Below are 6,000 nucleotides of genomic sequence, written 5' to 3'. Positions count from 1 at the left end.
TAACTTGCACAGAATTAGCAGTCATGTAACAATATATCTACACAGCAACATGTGAAGAACTATTCCAATTAGTACAGTGTTTGCTTGTGGGCGGTGGAATTGTGGGTGTTTTGGGTTTTGGGGTTGTTTTTTTTTTTTTTTTGTCTAATTATTTACACTTTTCTGTATTTGCCACAGTTTGGACAGTAAGCACATACTACTTCGACTCTACCGTGGCAGACGTGGCAGTCGGTTTCAACCGACCTCAAATCTCCTCAGTTTCTTTCCCAATTCTTTCAATCAGGTTGATTTCCTCCAACCCCCTCTTAAAAGTTCTGAAGGCTACGCAGGGCCTCGGGAGGAGCGGAGGAGCGCGGGGCTGCCTGCAGGAAGATTCGAGAGGCCGAGGCCGAAGGGGCTGGGGAGGGTCTCGTCTGGCTCGGGCGGGTTTCCGCAAGCCCCCACGCCCACCGCGAGTGCAGACAGGCTGCTCCGACCCCTCCACCCGCCCAGGAGCCGAGCACCGGACACCTCCCGGCCGCACCCGGCGCTTCGTGGAGAGGCTGCCTGGGGGCTCCGCGCCCTCCACCCCGCGCGCGCTCCGCCCGGCCCCGCCCGGGAGCTGAGGCCACGCGCGCCCCCAGCGCCGTCCTCTCCTCGGGGCCCAGCGCCTCACCCTGGCTGCGGCCTGCGGAAGCCGGGGAGCGAGAGCAAGGCCCCTCCCCGCCAACTCAGCCTGCTGGGGCGCGAGGCCCGGAGGGCGGTGTCGCGGACGTGCCCGGGCCCACGGAGGCCTCCCGGCGCCAGCCCCCGGCGCGCGGCCTGCGGGCGGGGAGGGCGGCCGGCCCACTTATGCCGGCCCCAGCCCAGGGCTGGGGGAGGAGCAGCAGGAGGAGGAGGCCGGGCCCGGCCCGCCGCCCTGATGCACGGCCTTGGCTGCTCGTCCAGCGGCTTTGTGGCGGAGTGGTGTTGGGTCCGCGTTTGCGAATCGCGTCCCGAGCCGCACGCGCGCATTAGCGCTGGTGCGGGCTGGCCCGGGAGGCTGCCCCGCGGCGCCCCTCGGCTCCCCGCGCGCCTTGCTGTCGAGCGGTGCAGGCTCGCCAGCAGTACAGGCCGAGGTTCCGCGTTGGCGCCTGGCTTGTGCTCAGCTTACTGGCGCACCTTCCTCGCCTGGGCCGTCGTTCTACCACTTAGTTTCCCTCCAGTTCCGCTGCCTTTCCAAGGCTGGTCTGTCGCACCAAGGGCTTGGAACCTGTCTTTCTCCTCTTCTGTAAATCCACCTTCCCTCACCGGCTGGGTCGTCTTACTACCATCCACTACCCTCTCCATCCTCTGCCCTCTGGCAACACGCATGCCCAAGGCTAAATGAAATTTTTAGCTCTGCTCTGCCTTGGAGGGACAAGATACTGCCCTCTCACTGTCATCAGCAAATATTCCCAAAGGAAAAAGTAGTTTACGCTTGCTGCCTCACCCAGGACCAGCTCTGAGATTTGCAGAGGCTGGGGCAAAATGAGAATGCAGGACTTCTTGCTCCAATATTAAGAGCTTCAAGAGCATTAAACCAAGCCTGGCACTATTCTTGATGCCTGATAGTACACCCAGGAAGCCGGCCTTGCCACCACCATTTCTATCCTCAAGCCTATGCCCTAACCTAGAGCCGCCAATGTCCGTCATGAAAAGGACAAATGAATAATCTCTTCATCGTGGCAAGGTACTAGAACTGGGGATCTTTTCTCTTGGTCAGTCATCTCCTTTAACTTCTTCACAGCACTGACATGGCTGACTACTTTTTTCCTTATAAACCGCCCCCCCCCCCCTTGCCTTTGGTTTCTGTAACTCGGCACTATGCGTTTTCCTCACTCTCCAGTCCATTCCTCCAAGTCCTTTGCTGGCTTTCCTTTCTCTGAGTCTGCCTCTGTGTGTGTTCCCAAACACACATTTTCGTTCTGATGCCCTTGGAGAGATTGTCCTCTCCGTGGTAGTCACCCCCTTTGTGTTCGTAAAGCTCCAGGCATTATCTCCCACCCAGATTTCCCTCCCAAGCCCCAGTCTGGCTTTTCAGGGGTCCAGGCAACTCCAATGGAACAAGTCAAAATTTGAAAGTATGCTTGTTTGCTCTTTCCTTCCTTCCTTCCTTCTCTTTGGGAACTGAGCAAAAAAATAACCCAAGCCTGGGACCCTTCTAAGTGCAGGACCTAGTACAACAATGCAGGTGGTACCCCATGAAGCCATCCTGGTCACCACCTCACAAAATATCTTAGCAATCAGATAGGGATGTGGCAAGTAACTTTACCACAGAGAAAATTGTCAGGTACCATCTTAATCAAGTCATGGAAGTTAACACCACAAGTCTTGAGGTAAATCGGTAGGGCGTGATGATGCAACGAGCCCTTGGTCACTTCTGTGGTATTTCCAGTTGAAGATGCACAATCTGGTCTAATTATGAGGAAACACTGGACAAACCCAAACTGAGGGACAGCCTACAAAATGGGCTGTAATATTCAAAAGTATCAAGCCATGAAAGGAAAGGGAAGTCAAGGAACTTCTCTAAAATGAAGGAGGTTTGAAAGGACGATTCTGTGTTGGATCCTTCTGCTATAAAGGATGTTATTGAGATGACAGACAAAAGCTGAATGAGTCTCTGAGCAAAAGGAATATAATACTTATTTTGTACTATTCCTTTAGTATAACTTTTCTCAAAGTTTGAAATTATTTTGGGGCACCTGGCTGGCTCAGTCGGAAGAGCGTGCGACTCTAGATCTCGGGGACGGGGGCTCAAATTCCATGTTGGATATAGAGATTAGTTACATAATTACATTTTTTTAAAGTCTGAAATTATTTCAAAAGAAAAAGGAAAAACTCCCCTCCCCTCCAAATTAGCTTTTCCTCTAGGCTTCTGTTAATAACATTCTCCCCACTTGTCCAAGCTCAAAAACTTTGGGATCATCTTTGATTCCTGTCACCCCCCACCCCCCAACTCCTTTCCCGTCACTCTACCACTCACTAAGTCCTGCCAATCATTATTTAAAGATCTCTCCCATAGACACCTTTTAAATGAAACTTCCAGGTTGTTTTATTTTTGTTTTGTTTTGTTTTGTTTTTAAATGATACTTCCTACCTCACCTAATCATTTTAAGGAGTGTTTGTGAAAAGAATTTGTATAACAAAATACCATGGAAACTTAAAGTCCTATCACTCCATCTCAAGCCTGGATTACTGCTGCTTGATGCTAGAATTTTCTTTCTTTCTTTTTTTTTTTTTTTTTTTTTATGCTAGAATTTTCTAACCGGTCTTCCTGTATTTGGTTGTTCCCTGCAACAACCCATCCCATATACAGTTACCAGAGTAATCTGCCTAAAAGCACACATTCATCCTTTCCGGGGCCTTGCTTCCCATGGTGCACAGTGGGGCCTAATCCATACTTCCTGGGAAGATTGATGTTGTGAGCTGCACCAAGGTGGTCTGACCTCATATCAAATAACCATGACTTTTGCCCAATTCAGAGAGAAAAGGAAATTTAATGGCTAGAATGTCTTCAACTTGTGAGGTTTTTTTTACCCCTATATATTTTTTTCCATAGGTGTAAGGATCCCAATCTCTCCTTCTAACTCACTATGTTACATGGAAAATGCATGGGAAAGAACACAATGATGTGTGGCAGTGTTCTTCAAACACCGAAGGCATTAGAAACACCTGGCAATGTTTTTAAAATGCAGAGGTTTTGGTGTGTTCCCATGAGAACATTTTAAGTTCCATTCTCTTAGCAAATTTGTTTTATACAATACAGCGTTCTCAACTATAATCCAATGGTTTATATTAGATTCTCAGAACTTTTTCATCTTACAGCGGAAAGTTTGCATCTTTTTACCAACCTGCCCTTATTTTCCCTACCCCGCAGCCCCTGGCAACCACTTTTCTACTCTCTGTTTCTAGGAGTTGGGAAAAGGGAGGGGCAGAGGGAGAAGCCAACTCCCCACTGAGCTGGGAGTTGTTTGTTAGACCTTGGTTGTTTTTTTTGTTTGTTGGTTTGTTTTTAAGAGCCCACATTTAGGGCGCCTGGGTGGCTCAGTGGGTTAAGCCGCTGCCTTCGGCGCAGGTCATGATCTCAGGGTCCTGGGATCGAGTCCCACATTGGGCTCTCTGCTCGGCAGGGAGCCTGCTTCCCTCTTTCTCTCTCTGCCTGCCTCTCTGTCTACTTGTGATCTCTCTCTGTCAAATAAATAAGTAAATAAAATCTTTAAAAAAAAAAAAGAGCCCACATATAAAGTGATACCATGCAGCATTTGTCTTTGTTTTCCTTATTTCACTTAGCATAATGCCTTCAAGTTCCATCCATGTACTCGTACTCACAAATGTCAGGATTTCCTTCTTTCTTTCTTTCTTTCCTTTTTTTCCAAAAGATTTTATTTATTTATTTGACAGAGAGAGAGATCACAAGTAGGCAGAGAGGCAGGCAGAGAGAGAGGAGGATGCAGGCTCCCCGCTGAGCAGAGAGCCTGATGCGGGCCTCCATCCCAGGACCCTGGGATCATGACCTGAGCTGAAGGCAGAGGCTTTAACCCACTGAGCCACCCAGGCGCCCCTTGATAATATCTTCTTTATCTGTTCTAATATCTGTTGATGGACACTTAGTTTGTATCCAACATGTTGGCTATTGGGAATAATGCTGCAACTAACATGGGAGTGCAGATGTCTCTTATGTATCCTGTTTCATTTTCTTTCAATGTGGGATTCCTGGATTATAGGGTAGTTTTATTTTTAATTTTCTGAGGAAGCTCCATACTGTTTTCCACAGTGGCTGCACCAGTGTGCATTCCCACCAACAGTGCACAAGGGCGCCCTTTTCTCCACATATTGCCAGCACTTGTTACTGCTTGTCTTTTTGAGGATAGCTGGGTGTAAGGTGGTATCTCATTGTGGTTTTGATTTGCATTTCCCTGATGATCATGATGTTGAGTACCTTTTCATGGACCTATTGGCCATGGAGGAAGAATGGAAGAATGTCTCTTCAGTTCTTCTGCCCAATTTAAATTCAGGCTGGTTTTTTTTGCTTTTGAGTTGTAGGAGTTCTTTGTCTAGTTTGGATTTTAACCCTTTATCAGACAGATGATTTGTAAATATTTTCTCTATTCTGGAAGTTGCTTTCTCATTTTGTTGATGGTTTTCTTTGCTGAGCAGAAGCTTTTTAGCTTGGCATAGTCCCAGTTTGTTTATTTTTGCTTTTGTTACCTTTGTTTTTGGTGTCAAATCTAAAACATCATTCTCAAGACCCAAGGCCAAGGGACCCCTACATTTTCTTTTAGGGGTTTTATGGCTCCAGGTCTTACATTCAAGCTTTTAATCCATTTTGAGGTGGTTTTTGTGCATGGTAGAACACAAAGGTCCAGTTTTGTTTGCTTGCATCTGGCTGTCCGGTTTTCCCAACACCATTTATTGAAGAGACTATCCTTTTTCCATTTTTTATATATTTTTAGCTCCTCTGTCATAAATTAATTTACCACATACGCATGGGTTTATGTTTGGATTCTATTCTACTTCATGAATATCTTTGTTTTATGCCAATACCATACTGTTTTCATTACTATAGCTTTATAATATATAATATAATTGAAATCAGAAAGCATAATGTCCCCATCTTTGTTCTTTCTCAGGATTGCTTCAGCTATTTGGGGTCTTGTGTTGTTCTATGGAAATTTTAGGATTGGGGTCCCTGGGTGGCTCAGTCAGCTAAGCATCTGCCTTCAACTCAGGTCATGATCCCAGGGTGCTGAGGTCGAGCCCTGCATTAGGCTCTCTGCTCACTGGGGAGTTGGCTTCTCCCTCTGCCTCTCCCACCAACTTCTGCACGCATGCATGCACTCTTTCTCTCTCTCTCACTGTTTGATATACATAAATAAAATCTTTAAAATAAATAAAATCTTTTTTTAAAAAGAAACTTTAGGTTTGTTCTTTCTCTGTGAAAAGTGCTGTTGGAATTTTGATAGGGATTGCACTGAATCTGTAAATTGCTTTGGGTATTAT

Source organism: Lutra lutra, chromosome 2 (assembly GCF_902655055.1).
Source record: "Lutra lutra chromosome 2, mLutLut1.2, whole genome shotgun sequence".
NCBI lineage: Eukaryota > Metazoa > Chordata > Mammalia > Carnivora > Mustelidae > Lutra > Lutra lutra.
This window is presented reverse-complemented; position numbering follows the sequence as displayed.